Below are 16,913 nucleotides of genomic sequence, written 5' to 3'. Positions count from 1 at the left end.
CCTCCGTCGCCGGACACGTCCGGTTAAACCGGACAAAGCCCGCGCCGCCGCCCGCGCCCACTCAGCGCCCGCCACCTGTCCCTGCCACCAGCCGCCACCGTGCGCGGGGCCGCGAGCCCACGACCGGCCCTCTCGGCCCGGGTCGCCGCCGCCGCCGCCCCGCGGGCGCCCGAGCCCCGCGCCGCTCGCTGGCCTCCGCCGCCCCGCTCGCTGCTGTCCCGCCGAGCCGCCCCAGTGTCGTCCGCCGCCGCCTCATCCGCCTCCAGCGCCGCTGTCGTCGACATCCGCCGCCGCCCGCTCCAGCTCCGGCCGGGTCCGGCCAGATCCGGTCCGGCCCGACCCCGCCGGCACCTCCCGACCATCTCCGGCCTCCTCCATGCCCAACTCCGGCGAGACTCCGGAGGACATCGAAAACCGTGCGAGATCTAGATCGGGCAAACCCTGGGTCGATTTTGTCTAAGCCATTTTCCCTGCATATTTTTTTAGCTATGTTCATCGCATCATAACTCCGCATTCGTAGCTCTGTTTTGTGCGTATGATATATCGAATTGTTCGTCTAGATGTGCTCTTCATTTCATTCCATTGCACTATGCTTGTTTGAGTCCATCTTGATGCCTAAAACGCTGTTGCAAGAGTGCTATAAAATGTTAGTTTCCGTTTCTTAACAGATTATGGACATTTGTCATTTTTTCCCATGATTGTTGTGTGCCTCCTATGAACTTGAGCCCTACATGTGTTTTGGGCAATGCCATGCCATCTTTACAGGGGTGTATGCCATGTATTTTTGTGATCAATGTGGTGACTAGAACAAGCATGCAAAGTAGCTCTCGTGATGTTGCTGATTTCAGGGACTTAGAATTCTTCCAAGTCTTTTCCCTGATGTTATTTTTATGCCATGTATTCATGTTGCTACAGAGTGATCCATGCCTCTTTTGAGAATGTTCAGTAAGGATGATTTTGAGATATTGTTATGTTATATCCATCCATGTCTTTGTTTTCAATTATGGAGTACCCTAGCATGACTCAATCTTGCTCTACTTTTGCTATAAAATGTTCCTGGCAGATTGTTTACGTGTTAATCAATTTTGCCAAGGTTGTTGTAGTTGATTCATGCATGATATGAGTTGGTTCTTGCCATGGTTAGCTACTTGATCATGTCTTCTTGCTGGGTGTATGCTTAGTTTGTCATGCAATGCCTTGTGGTGAGTGCATCGAGCTCGCAAACATGCCTACGTAACTCTGTTTATGCCATGCCCAGTTTTCTGCTAAGTCTGAATCTGTTAACAAAACTTGCTATGTTTACATGGGTGCCATCATATTTTCTGATCCTTTTTGGCTTATGGTCAGTAAGGGACTTTTGTTATATGCTTTGAGTAGTTTTATGCCATGCCTTGCTTTGCCATGATATGTTCCTGTAGCATGTTGTTATCTTGCTCTAAACATTGCTTCCTGATGTTAATTCCTGGCATGTTGTTATTTTCACTAAGTCTGTGAACCTGATATCTTTTGCACTTTTACCATGCTTGTTTGAACCTGCTATTATGTGATTTAGCTGTAGCTCGGTGTTCATCTTTTGTCAAGCATCTTGAGTGGATCACTGCCATGTGCTTTGTTGCTATGTTAGAGTGCAGTAGCTTAGTTTCTTGTTGCATTCTAGGTGGCATCGTGCTGTTAATCGCAGAATAGTGCCATTATTGTTTTGCTTGCCATTTGCAAACCGTGCATCCGATTCCAGTGATCTTTATATCGATTTCGACCGAAATAAACTCATCTTTCCAGCGGCGCACTTGGTTTGCCAAGTTGAGGCCTGGTTCAATCTTTTCCTTCCGGAGCATGCATATGCATTGCATATCACATCCCGCATATCATGACATGTTTTGCATCATGTCGCTTGCGCATTGCACCGTGGTTGATTGTGTTTCCCTTGCTTGTGTTCTTGCCTTGGGTTAGAGACGGGAGATGAGTACGTGATTGAGGAACCCGTTGAGTACGCTTACGAGGATCAAGCTTACGTCAACTCGGAGAACTTTGCAGGCAAGATGACCATACCCTCGAAATCACTTCTATCTTTGCTTGCTAGTTGCTCGCTCTATTGCTATGCCTATGCCGCGATACCTACCACTTTCTTTATCATGCCTACCGTATTGCCATGTCAAACCTCCAACCCACCTTGTCCTAGCAAACCGTTGTTTGGCTATGTTACCGCTTTGCTCAGCCCCTCTTATAGCGTTGCTAGTTGCGGGTGAAGATTGGAGTTTGTTCCTTGTTGGAACATGTTTATTGTTGGGATATCATTAATATAACTTGTTTACTTTAATGCACCTATATACTTGGTAAAGGGTGGAAGGCTCTGCCTTATGCCTGGTGTTTTGTTCCACTCTTGCCGCCCTAGTTTCCCTCATACCGGTGTTATGTTCCTTGATTTTGCGTTCCTTACGCGGTTGGGTTATAATGGGAACCCCTTAACAGTTCGCCTTGAATAAAACTCCTCCAGCAAGGCCCAACCTTGGTTTTACCATTTGCCACCTAGCCTTTTTCCCTTGGGTTTCACGAACTCAAGGGTCATCTTTATTTTAAACCCCCGGGCCAGTGCTCCTCTGAGTGTTGGTCCAACTTGTCAGCCGCCGGTGGCCACCAGGGGCAACTCTGGGTTGGCCTACCGGATGTTTGGACAATCCGGTGTGCCCTGAGAACGAGATATGTGCAGCTCCTATCGGGATTTGTCGGCACATTCGGGTGGCTTTGCTGGTCTTGTTTTACCATTGTCGAGACGTCTTGTAACCGGGATTCCGAGTCTGATCGGGCCGTCCTGGGAGAAGGAATATCCTTCGTTGACCGCGAGAGCTTGTGATGGGCTAAGTTGGGACACCCCTGCAGGGTTTTGAACTTTCGAAAGCCGTGCCCGCGGTTATGGGCATATGGGAATTTGTTAATGTCCGATTGTAGAAAACTTGTCACTTAACTTAATTAAAATGGATCAACAACGTGTGTAGCCATGATGGTCCCTTTTCGACGGAGTCTGGGAAGAGAACATGGTCTCGTGTTATGCTTGAACGTAAGTAGTTCTAGGATCACTTCTTGATCATAGATTCTCGACCGTGCTTTGCCTTCTCTTCTCGCTCTCATTTTGCGTATGTTAGCCACCATATATGCTAGTGCTTGCTGTAGCTCCACCTCACTACTTTTCCCTAGCCATAAGCTTAAATAGTCTTGATCGCGAGGGTGTGAGATTGCTGAGTCCTCGTGACTCACAAATTACTTCCAAAACCATATGCAGGTGCCGATGATACCATTCCAGGGGATGCGACTGAACTCAATTGGGAGTTCGATGAGGACTCAGGACGTTACTACATTTCCTTTCCAGACGATCAGTAGTGGAGCCCAGTTGGCGCGATTGGGGATCTTTGCATTTGGGGTTGTTTTATTTTGGTTCCGTAGTCGGACCTTGATTGTATCTGGATGATGTAATGCTATATTTATGTATTGTGTGAAGTGGCGATTGTAAGCCAACTCTGTACCTCTTTCTTATTCAGTACACGGGATGTGTAAAGATTACCCTTCTTGCGACATACCTACAATGCGGTTATGCCTCTAAGTCGTGCTTCGACACATGGGAGATATAGCCGCATCGTGGGTGTTACACATTCTCTCTCCTCTTCTCTTTCCTCCAACTAAGCAGAAATATACTAGTTTAATCCTTATAGCCCGCTGACTCAGCTCTATTGTACTTGCTCTAAACCGGAAGGGAGGGAGTACTGCATGGGGTGTAGTCTAGTCACTTGTTGAAATCTCTAGAAAGGCAAATACTCCTTTCCGGTTTACAGGGCTATACTAGCAAGTACTAGTACTACAATAGTGGGCTCAAATAGCAATTTCGTCTCATGCAAGAGCCTGGCTATATGCGTGCTCCAAGGAACCACACCACATGAGCGTTCGCAACTGCCACGTTCGGGTTGCGCTTGGCTCTTCGCCTCTTCGAGAAGAAGAACAATGATGTTACTCCTACTTCTACAGTATCGAATCCACTACTGCATGTCCGTCCAGCTCGTGCGGGAGGGATAGCATGTAGCGAAAGCTCCTACTAGTCCTGCCAGCCACCACACTCATGCATGAGGGAGGGACGCAGCTTCATTGACTTACTGCTCCTGCCTTTGTGTCTATGATAGGTGGGCCCAACAGGTGGTTGGCCCACCTGTCATGCAGCCAAAGGCAGGTGCAGTTAAGGCACCGGAGCTTAGTCTGTGAGGGAGAGGGCGTTGTAGTAATCAAACTTCTCGGTCTTGTACGAGTTGACACGACACATCAAAGCACTGCACTCGATATAAGTCTTTTTACACATTTCAAATGGACTACAACATACGTATGTATGTAGACATATTTTGCTTCATATGTAGTCACTTGTTGCAATCTCTAAAAAGACTTATATTTGGAAACGGAGGGAGTACAGCGCATGCCGTGACTTCCCTTTTGATACTTGCATGTGTTGATTTGATGCACCTTGCCAAATTTTGACTATTAATTTAACTAACCAAATTTTCATGCATGTCACAAAAAATTATGGGGCTGTTTGGATTGTGACTATGTTTGTCTTATGTTGCCACATTATTTTTCCCACAATTGCCACACTTGCCTAACTTGAGTTGCTCAAATTGTTAGACACACTTTGGCTTGCCTAAGGGAATCTTGGCACACTTTTAGTGTCTATGACATGTGGGGTTCACTGCTAATAAAAAAATTCTTGTCTTAGGGGTGACTAATAAAAAAGACTTATATTTAGGAACGGAGGGAGTAGAAAATATAAATAATAATGCATGTTGGGGAAACCCACATTTCTGATAATTTTAGTCGTGGGCTTGTTCACAATTTTTACGAGGGGGTGGTTGTTCATTTAATGGAGGGACTTGTACCAGACTTGAACGATACAAAGTGCGACCTGGCACACCGTAACACCACTTGGAACAAGTGGGTAGCTATCTCAAAAAACAATCAACAACTAAAAAACGGCGACCTGGCACGTAGTACACAATTTTAAACGATTGTTTTGATGGAGTGAAAAAGGAAAACTACCCCACTACGTATATATAGGCCGCAGCCTCCGTGCTTGCTTGCTAGGGTTGCTCTATTGACACACTCTCATCCTCTCCAGATCTAAACAAGATAGGGGTGGTAACACTGTATTTCTCCCTTCAAAAAACACCGTCTTTCTATCCTCATCGCTGGTTACAGATCCGAACGTATCCCCCTCCTCCGATGAAGGGGAGGAGTGGCAGCGTTTAGGCCGTCGTCGCCAGCGAGGGAGGAGACCCACTGCCGGCCGCACCGTTATCCCTGGCCGAGCGCCGGCACGGGAGGTCCTCCGATCCCTTCGTCGTTGCCCTAGTGTGGGCGGATCCGGCCTCCCGCCGCCCACCTATCCACATCCCGACGACCTTCAGGTATATATTCCTTCGAAACCACCTTAGCTCTACTTCCCCAGCTCGCTACGTTGCTGCATGTGCATCATTTTCTAACTCTCAGCCCCTCTCGATCGGATGGTCCAACGTCACCTTTTTTTTTCTATTGTTAGAGGTAAAGCTACTTCATGGAGTCGAATCTTGTACTTGGTTCAAACAAGAAATAAAGTGGGGTGGGGGAATTTAGTATGTACATCGGACTTGGTACAAATAGGAAGGAAAGGGGGTGAAATTAGTACAGACTGGTCATCCAACTGGTCTCTTGGTCGAAAAGGGAAATATCGGGGTAACGCTGTACACAGTGGTATGACCAGGACTAGATTTGCTATCCACACATAGGAGTAGGTGGTTAGAGTGAACAAAAATGGGACCAACCCAGATATGTTTCTTGGATGTTTGTTTCTCGGGGCAACAAACTCGGAATCACCACTATGCCCATGTTTAGTACATGGTGCTGGACTACTGGTGCACCTAGTGTCCCATGCCCTTATACCAAATATTTAGCTGTTCTTAATCTAATGCCCCTGGTAAAATGAAGCCATGCCACTATTATAATCCATGACAAGTTTAGCCAAATGTTTTTTCTTGTAATTGTTTGGGACTTTGACTGTTTCCATTGTAGCTTTTTGTGCAAACAAGGATATCCATTTCACTAGGTTGCTATTGTGACCTTTTGGTGCACTGCACAAAACACTTCTTAAAAGAAGTGACTTTTGTGTTGTTTAACTGGAATGTCAGAATGGAATAGTTGATTCATTTCGATGGAACTGCACAAAGGGAGATATGTGTTCCAATCCCCATCATCCATATTGACGCCATAACCTTCCTTTAGGTAAGAATGATATTTAATGCATGTGTTCATCTCTATTTTGCGACTCCCATGAGAAAATAATGCTATTGTTTACTAGTACACTTGTACTCCCTCACTGACAAAACCAATTCAGAAATAGAAGGCCAATCATGTACTTGGTTTCACCAACTGGTGAGGAGAAAGAGAAACATATGATGAAGAGGAGGAGGAAGAAGAATAAAGAGTGCCAAGGTGATCTTGCTGAAGCCAGAGGCCTCAGTCGAGGCCATTCAAGGGCTCCGACAACGTCTACCTTACATGTGAGACGATCCTGTGCAAACAGGGGTCATGTTGTGCCAATCATACATTTTAGTGGAACTACACAAGACAATACAATGAACTGTATCCCAGCCAGTGCTTTAACTCTGCTGGAAGTTCTTGGTAATCTTTCAATATAATCTCAACACTGGTAAACAAGAGTGGTTTCAACCACACATTTGAAGTGCACAAAAATATACACTATTGAGTGATTCCAGTGAGTGCTTTATCATCTCTTATGGGACTACATGAATAAGCTTTTTTTCCTCAGGTTTGTATCGTCCTAAGGCCTTCATCCATATTAGTTTGTTGTCATCTCTATTTGTATCATGCTACTGTCATGAGAAACTCAGTTATCTTTGCACGTTAAAGTTTTGCAACCTATGATACATGGAAATGCTTCGAGTGTTGAGCTAATTGGCACTGATTAAATAAACAAATACCTCTCCTTAAGCAAGACTACTATGTTGCTAACTTTACCCATTAAGATAACGAGGGTGCTTCTATTTGTTAGTGTATGTTTCATCAACTAGTCCCACTATTACAGTAATCTCACTCTCTCAATATATGTGCCAACAGGGATGCTCGATTTTGGTGGAACTGCACAAAAACTTTGGGTGTTTCATTGCCTCGATAGCTTCCTTCCTTTCCTGTCAGTCGCTAATCTGGGCTTGCATTCTTCCTTTGCTATCAGTCGCTTGGCTTATCTCGGCTTCCAGTCAAAGGAAATAGTAATTGATATGCTACCTCACACAGGTTGGTACTGGTCTTTATCCTGATTATTATGCTTGTCATATGTATTGGTAATTTGGTATTGTGCTACCGTTTGCCGATTTCATAAATGAGTAACTTGGAGCTTGAACTCGCAGGCAAATCATTACATTGGGTGATTTCAGTAGAACTGCACAAAAAGATCAGATGTACATGTACTTATGCTGCTGCTATGTACTCCAAAGTTCACTCAAACAAGCATCGTTGTTGACAAGAAGAAGTGCCTATATTCATTCGCATATCAACCGGCGTCAACCAGTTTTCAATCTCCAAGTATTAGGAGAGTGAACGCCAAAAATATTGCTTGGCGCATAGCCCAGAAAAACGCAGTCCAGTCTTTGGTCCCAACTTGTGCCTTTTGGTTATCGGCAGATATGGTAGCGAACTGTATGGCATGGAGTCTAAAGATTCTAGACAAGTTAGTTGATGTGTATATTCATCTGGCACTTAATCAGTCTGCATGCCAGGGATGCTCCATTTCAGTTGAACTGCACAAAAAATTTGGGTGGTTCATTTTCTCAACCGCCTCCTTTCCCGTCTGCAATGTAGAATTTTGGCGAGCTATGATGTCTACTACACAACCTTCTTATTGTAGACGTTGTTGGGCCTCCAAGTGCAGAGGTTTGTAGGACAGTAGCAAATTTCCCTCAAGTGGATGACCTAAGGTTTATCAATCCATGGGAGGCGTAGGATGAAGATGGTCTCTCTCAAACAACCCTGCAACCAAATAACAAAGAGTCTCTTGTGTCCCCAACACACCCAATACAATGGTAAATTGTATAGGTGCACTAGTTCGGCGAAGAGATGGTGATACAAGTGCAATATGGATAGTAGATATAGGTTTTTGTAATCTGAAAATATAAAAACAGCAAGGTAACTAATGATAAAAGTGAGCACAAACGGTATTGCAATGCGTTGAAACAAGGCCTAGGGTTCATACTTTCACTAGTGCAAGTTCTCTCAACAATAATAACATAATTGGATCAGATAACTATCCCTCAACATGCAACAAAGAGTCACTCCAAAGTCACTAATAGCGGAGAACAAACGAAGAGATTATTGTAGGGTACAAAACCACCTCAAAGTTATCCTTTCTGATCGATCTATTCAAGAGTCCGTAGTAAAATAACATGAAGCTATTCTTTCCGTTCAATCTATCATAGAGTTCGTACTAGAATAACACCTTAAGACACAAATCAACCAAAACCCTAATGTCACCTAGATACTCCAATGTCACCTCAAGTATCTGTTGGTATGATTATACGATATGCATCACACAATCTCAGATTCATCTATTCAACCAACACAAAGAACTTCAAAGAGTTCCCCAAAGTTTATACCGGAGAGTCAAGATGAAAACGTGTGCCAACCCCTATGCATAAGTTATCGTGTTCATGGAACTCGCAAGTTGATCACCAAAACATACATCAAGTGGATCACATGATATCCCATTGTCACCACAGATAAGCACGTGCAAGACATACATCAAGTGTTCTCAAATCCTTAAAGACTCAATCCGATAAGACAACTTCAAAGGGAAAACTCAATCCATTACAAGAGAGTAGAGGGGGAGAAACATCATAAGATCCAACTATAATAGCAAAGCTCGCGATACATCAAGATCGTATCACCTCAAGAACACGAGAGAGAGAGAGAGATCAAACACATAGCTACTGGTACATACCCTCAGCCTCGAGGGAGAACTACTCCCTCCTCATCATGGAGAGCACCGGGATGATGAAGATGGCCACCGGAGAGGGATTCCACCTTCGGCAGGGTGCCAGAACGGGTCTAGATTGGTTTTCGGTGGCTACGGAGGCTTCTGGCGGCGGAACTCCCGATCTATTATGCTCCCTGGTGTTTTTAGGGTATATGGACATATATAGGTGAAAGAAGCACGTTGGTGGAGCAACGAGGGGCCCACGAGGGTGGAGGGCGCGCCCCCTGCCTCATGGCAGCCTCGTTGATTGCCTGACGTATACTCCAAGTCTCCTGGATTGCTTCCGTTCCAAAAACAACTCTCCCGAAGGTTTCATTCCGTTCGGACTCCGTTTGATATTCCTTTTCTGCGAAACACTTAAACAAGGAAAAAACAGAAACTGACACTGGGCTCTGGGTTAATAGGTTAGTCCCAATAATAATATAAAATTGTATAATAAAGCCCATAAACATCCAACACATATAATATAATAGCATGGAACAATAAAAAATTATAGATACATTGGAGACGTATCAGCATCCCCAAGCTTAATTCCCGCTCGTCCTCGAGTAGGTAAATGATAAAAACATAATTTTTTATGTGGAATGCTACCTAACATATTTATCCATGTAATTCTCTTTATTGTGGCAAGAATATTCAGATCCATGAGATTCAAGACGAAACTTTAATATTGACATAAAAAATAATAATACTTCAAGCATACTAACCAAGCAATCATGTGTTCTCAAAATAACATGGCCAAAGAAAGCTATCCCTACAAAATCATATAGTCTGGCTATGCTCTATCTTCATCACACAAAATATTTAAATCATGCACAACCCCGATGACAAGCCAAGCAATTTTTTCATACTTTTGATGTTCTCAAACTTTTTCAATCTTCACGCAATACATGAGCATGAGCCATGGACATATCACTTATAGGTGGAATAGAATAGTGGTTGTGGAGAAGACAAAAAATGAGAAGATAGTCTCACATCAACTAGGCGTATAAATGGGCTATGGAGATGCCCATCAATAGATATCAATGTGAGTGAGTAGGGATTGCCATGCAACGGATGCACTAGAGCTATAAGTGTATGAAAGGTCAAAAAGAAACTAAGTGGGTGTGCATCCAACTCGCTTGCTCACGAAGACCTAGGGCATTTTGAGGAAGCCCGTCATTGGAATATACAAGCCAAGTTCTATAATAAAAGATTCCCACTAGTATATGAAAGTGACAACATAGGAGACTCTCTATCATGAAGATCATGGTGACACTTTGAAGCACAAGTGTGGTAAAAGGATAGTAGCATTGCCCCTTCTCTCTTTTTCTCTCATTTTTTGGCCTTCTCTTTTTTTGGCCTTCTCTTGTTTTTTGGCCTTTCTTTTTTTCTTTTTCTTTTTTTTCGTCCGGAGTCTCATCCCGACTTGTGGCGGAATCATAGTCTCCACCATCCTTTCCTCACTTGGGACAATGCTCTAATAATGATGATCATCACACTTTTATTTACTTACAACTCAAGAATTACAAATCAATACTTAGAACAAGATATGACTCTATATGAATGCCTCCGGTGGTGTACCGGGATGTGCAATGACTCATGAGTGACATGTATGAAAGAATTATGAACGGTGGCTTTGCCACAAATACGATGTCTACTTCATGATCATGCAAGCAATATGACAATGATGAAGCGTGTCATAATAACGGAATGGTGGAAAGTTGCGTGGCAATATATCTCGGAATGGCTATGGAAATGCCATAATAGGTAGGTATGGTGGCTGTTTTGAGGAAGGTATATGGTGGGTTTATGGTACCGGCGAAAGTTTCGCGGTACTAGAGAGGCTAGCAATGCTGGAAGGGTGAGAGTGTGTATAATCCATGGATTGAACATTAGTCATAAAGAACTCACATACTTATTGAAAAAATCTATTAGTTATCAAAACAAAGTATTACGCACATGCTCCTAGGGGGATAGATTGGTAGGAAAGGACCATTGCTCGTCCCTGACCGCCACTCATAAGGAAGACAATCAATAAATAAATCATGCTCCGACTTCATCACATAACGGTTCACCATACGTGCATGCTACGGGAATCACAAACTTTAACACAAGAATTTCTCAAATTCAGAACCACTCACTAGCATGACTCTAATATTACCATCCTCATATCTCAAAACAATCATCAAGTATCAAACTTCTCATAGTATTCGATGCACTTTATATGAAAGTTTTTATTATATCCCTCTTGGATGCCCATCATATTAGGACTAAATTCATAACCAAAGAAAATTACCATGCTGTTTAGGACTCTCAAAATAATATAAGTGACGCATGAGAGTTCATCTATTTCTATAAAATAAAACCACCACCGTGCTCTAAAAAGATATAAGTGAAGCACTAGAGCAACACCAAACTACTCCGAAAGATATAAGTGAAGATCAATGAGTAGTCGAATAATTATGCAACTATATGAAGACTCTCTAACATTTAAGAATTTCATATCTTGGTATTTTATTCAAACAGCAAAAAAACAAAATAAAATAAAATTACGCTCCAAGCAAAACACATATCATGTGGTGAATAAAAATATAGCTCCAAGTAAAGTTACCGATGAACGAAGACGAAAGAGGGGATGCCTTCCGGGGCATCCCAAAGCTTAGGCTTTTTGGTGTCCTTGTATTTTACCTTGGGGTGCCTTGGGCATCCCCATTCTCAGGCTTTTGCCACTCCTTATTCCTTAGTCCATCGAATCTTCATCCAAAACTTGAAAACTTCACAATACAAAACTTAACAGAAAACTCGTAAGCTCCGTTAGTATAAGAAAATAAATCATCACTTAAGTACTATTGTTAACTCATTCTAAATTCATATTGGTGTAATATCTACTCTATTCCAACTTCTTTATGGTTCATACCCTCCGATACTACTCATAGATTCACTAAAATAAGCAAACAACACATAGAGAACAGAATCTGTCAAAAATAGAACAGTCTGTAGTAATCTGTAGGTTTCTAATACTTATGTTACTCCAAAAATCCTGACAAATTAGTAAGTACTAGGAAATTTGTTTATTAATATATTTCAAGTGGAATTGGTATTTTATCGCTCTCTGGTAAAAAATGAAAATTATTCTCGTGAGCGCATACTTTGTGTTTTTTACAGCAAGATCAAGTAACAATCACCCAAGAAGATCCTAAAGGCTTTACTTGGCACAAAAACTAATTAAAACATAAAAAACACAATCATAACAGAGGATAGATGATTAATTTATTACTAAAAAGGAGCAAAAAGCAAGGAACAAAAATAAGATTGGGTTGCCTCCCAACAAGCGCTATCGTTTAACGGCCCTAGGTAGGCATGATGATTTCAATGATGCTCACATAAGAGATAACAATTGAAACATAAAGAGAGCATCATGAAGAATATGACTAGCACATTTAATTCTAACCCACTTCCTATGCATAGGGATTTTGTGATCAAACAATTTATGGGAACCATAATCAACTAGCATAGGAGGGCAAAACAAGCATAACTTCAAAACTTTAAGCACATAGAGAGGAAACTTGATATTATTGCAATTCCTACAAGCATATATTCCTCCCTCATAATAATTTTCAGTAGCATCATGTGAATACAACAATATAACCAGCACCTAAAGCATTATTTTCATGATCTATAAGCATAGAAAACTTACTACTCTCTACATAAGCAAAATTCTTCTCAATCAGAATAGTGGGAGTATCATAAGAGACTCGAATACTATAAATTGTTTCCACATTAAAAGAGTAATGTTCAGAAAAATGGTAATCATAATCATGAAAAGTTTTATAAATATAATCATCACTACTTTTTATAGCATATGTATCATCACAATAATTATCATAAGTAGCAACTTTGTTCTCATCATAATCGATTGAAACCTCTTCCAAGATAGTGGAATCATCACTAAATAAAGTCATGGCCTATCCAAATCCACTTTCATAATTATCATAATAAGATTCAACATCCTCCAAAATAGTGGGATCATTACTTCCTAAAGTTGACACTCTTCCAAACCCACTTTCATCAATATAATCATCATAAGTTGGAGGCATGCTATCATCATTATAAATTTGCATATCAAAACTTGGGAGACTAAAAATAGCATCTTCATTAAACATAGCATCCCCAAGCTTGGGACAAACATTAATTGCAGCAAATATATTCTCAAAAAGATCATCTTCATCAAACATAGCATCCCCAAGCTTGTGCCTTTTCATATCATAAGCATAATCACTCTCATCATTAATAGTATGGATAGCACCAATAGTATAGCAATTATCATCATCACAATGAGAAATAGGAGCAACATCATTTGGGAGAGATACCTTTCTACCTTTACTTCTCCATCTTTCCTTTTTCTTCTTCACATCATGTGTGGGTTCAATCCTCTTTTTGGAGCTCCTTATTAATGAGATTGGTTGAATAGAAGGCTCCTCCTCGTTACCTGATTCATCATAAGAAATAATAGGAGAATATTGGGAAGTCTCTTCCCTTTCGTTAGTATTCTCTTCATCTTCTATTTATTTTCTTTTCTTTATGTAATTGGCAATATAAGGATTTTCAGTGCAATTCACCGCACAATACATATAAATTTCTTCTAGATCAATATCGAGGGATTTCTCAAGGTTATATTCTGGAATATGCTTAGTTTGACGTTTCATTTCTTCATAACCCAAAAGAAAACTAAGTTCATTATGATGTGCAAGGGAAATCAAGTCATCACAATTTTTGGACACGATTCGATCATGAAACAATTTGCATTTGATATTTAAATGACCATGTTCATTGCAAAGTTCACAAGTATGGCTAAGATATTTTAAATTTTCAGCACTAACATCTAGCCTCTCTTGCAACCATTTAGTTTCCAAATACTTATGCCTCTTGCAAAGTCTATCTTCCCTGTTTGGCATGTACTTCCAAACTCTATGCACTCCACAAAAATCGACATGCTTATAAGAGATATTTTCATCATAACTAGTGCAATGATCATTAGTACTATGGATATTCAAAGAGTTCATACTAATAACATTGCAATCATGCTCATCATTCAAAGATTTAGTGCCAAACATTCTATAGACTTCTTCTTCTAGCACTTGAGCACAATTTTCCTTTCCATCATTCTCACGAAACATATTAAAAAGATGAAGCATATGAGGCAAATTCAATTCCATTTTTTGTAGTTTTCTTTTATAAACTAAACTAGTGATAAAACAAGAAACTAAAAGATTTGATTGCAAGATCTAAAGATATACCTTCAAGCACTCACCTCCCCGGCAACGACGCCAGAAAAGAGCTTGATGTCTACTACACAACCTTCTTCTTGTAGAGGTTGTTGGGCCTCCAAGTGCAGAGCTTTGTAGGACAGTAGCAAATTTCCCTCAAGTGGATGACCTAAGGTTTATCAATCCGTGGGAGGCGTAGGATGAAGATGGTCTCTCTCAAACAACCCTGCAACCAAATAACAAAGACTCTCTTGTGTCCCCAAAACACCCAATACAATGGTAAATTGTATAGGTGCACTAGTTCGGCGAAGAGATGGTGATACAAGTGCAATATGGATAGTAGATATAGGTTTTTGTAATCTGAAAATATAAAAACAGCAAGGTAACTAATGCTGAAAGTGAGCACAAATGGTATTGCAATGCGTTGAAACAAGGCCTAGGGTTCATACTTTCACTAGTGCAAGTTCTCTCAACAATAATAACATAATTGGATCAGATAACTATCCCTCAACATGCAACAAAGAGTCACTCCAAAGTCACTAATAGCAGAGAACAAACGAAGAGATTATTGTAGGGTACAAAAGCACCTCAAAGTTATCCTTTCTGATCGATCTATTCAAGAGTCCGTAGTAAAATGACATGAAGCTATTCTTTCCATTCAATCTACCATAGAGTTCGTACTAGAATAACACCTTAAGACACAAATCAACCAAAACCCTAATGTCACCTAGATACTCCAATATCACCTCAAGTATCCTTGGGTATGATTATACGATATGCATCACACAATCTCAGATTCATCTATTCAACCAACACAAAAAGAACTTCAAAGAATGCCACAAAGTTTCTACCTGAGAGTCAAGACGAAAACGTGTGCCAACCCCTATGCATAAGTTCACGTGGTCACGGAACTCGCAAGTTGATCACCAAAACATACATCAAGTGGATCACATGATATCCCATTGTCACCACAGATAAGCACGTGCAAGACATACATCAAGTGTTCTCAAACCCTTAAAGACTCAATTCGATAAGACAACTTCAAAGGGAAAACTCAATCCATTACAAGAGAGTAGAGGGGGAGAAACATCATAAGATACAACTATAATAGCAAAGCTCGCGATACATCAAGACCGTATCACCTCAAGAACATGAGAGAGAGAGAGATCAAACACATAGTTACTGGTACATACCCTCAGTCCCGAGGGAGAACTACTCCCTCCTCGTCATGGAGAGCACGGGGATGATGAAGATGGCCACCGGAGAGGGATTCCCCCTCCGGCAGGGTGCCGGAACGGGTCTAGATTGGTTTTCAGTGGCTACGGAGGCTTCTGGCGGCGGAGCTCCCGATCTATTATGCTCCCTGGTGTTTTTAGGGTATATGGACATATATAGGCGAAAGAAGTACGTCGATGGAGCAACGAGGGGCCCACGAGGGTGGAGGGCGCACCCAGGGGGGTCGGCGCGCCCCCTGCCTCGTGGCAGCCTCGTTGATTGCCTGACGTATACTCCAAGTCTCCTAGATTGCTTCCGTTCCAAAAATAACTCTCCCGAAGGTTTCATTCCATTTGGACTCCGTTTGATATTCCTTTTCTGTGAAACACTGAAACAAGGAAAAACAGAAACTGACACTGGGCTCTGGGTTAATAGGTTTGTCCCAAAGATAATATAAAAGTGTATAATAAAGCCCATAAACATCCAAAACAGATAATATAATAGCATGGAACAATCAAAAATTATAGATACGTTGGTGACGTATCAAGCTACATGACCAAGATGAGCCAGTAAACTAGTTGGATGAAAGTAGTTGCCAAGTTGCTCAAACCTCTCTCGGCACGAGGCCACTATTTGAGGATAAACCTACAAGCAAAGTTTAGATTGTTTGTGCTGCCTCTTACGTACTCGAAAGTTTACTCGTACAAGCATTAATTTTAGCAAGAAGTACCTCCGACTGAACACCATTTACCAGTCTGCAATGTAGAATTTTGGCGAGCTACAGGACCAAGATGAGCCAGTAAAGTAGTTGGATGAAAGTAGTGGCCAAGTTTCTCAAACCTCCCTCGGCACGAAGCCACTATTTGAGGATAAACCTACAAGCAAAGTTTAGATTGTCTGTGCTGCCTCTTATGTACTCGAAAGTTTACTCGTACAAGCATTAATTTTAGCAAGAAGTACCTCCGACTAAACACCATTTACCAGTCTGTACCCTAGGTAATTAAAGTTTGTCCATGGATCATATTGGTTGTGATCTCAATCATTTGGATGCATAAACATACTGAACATGTGTATATCTGAATCTTTTTGTGAATTATCTATGAATATTGTTGTGTGATCTATCAATCATTTGGATCCATAGACATGCTGAACTTGTGTATATATGAATCTTTTGAGTTGTTGATAGTGAATGTTGGCTATGAATATGAACGTGTCCTGTGAACCTGAGTTTGATACGAATGTTTACCTTTTCTGTTCTACTTGTGTGTGAACTTGTTAGTATGCCTACTATGGGGTATGTGACGTGTGGGTGTCAACGGCACACCTTCTTCCCGAGAAGAATTGCACCTGCTTTGTTAGGGTAGCAACGGCGCATCAGCTCTTTTTAATCTTTTTGC

This window comes from Triticum urartu, chromosome 7A (assembly GCF_056163025.1).
Source record: "Triticum urartu cultivar PI428250 chromosome 7A, HENAU_Tu73, whole genome shotgun sequence".
Classification (NCBI taxonomy): Eukaryota; Viridiplantae; Streptophyta; class Magnoliopsida; order Poales; family Poaceae; genus Triticum; species Triticum urartu.
The sequence above is the reverse complement of the archived record's forward strand: the minus strand, read 5'-3'. Positions refer to the sequence as shown.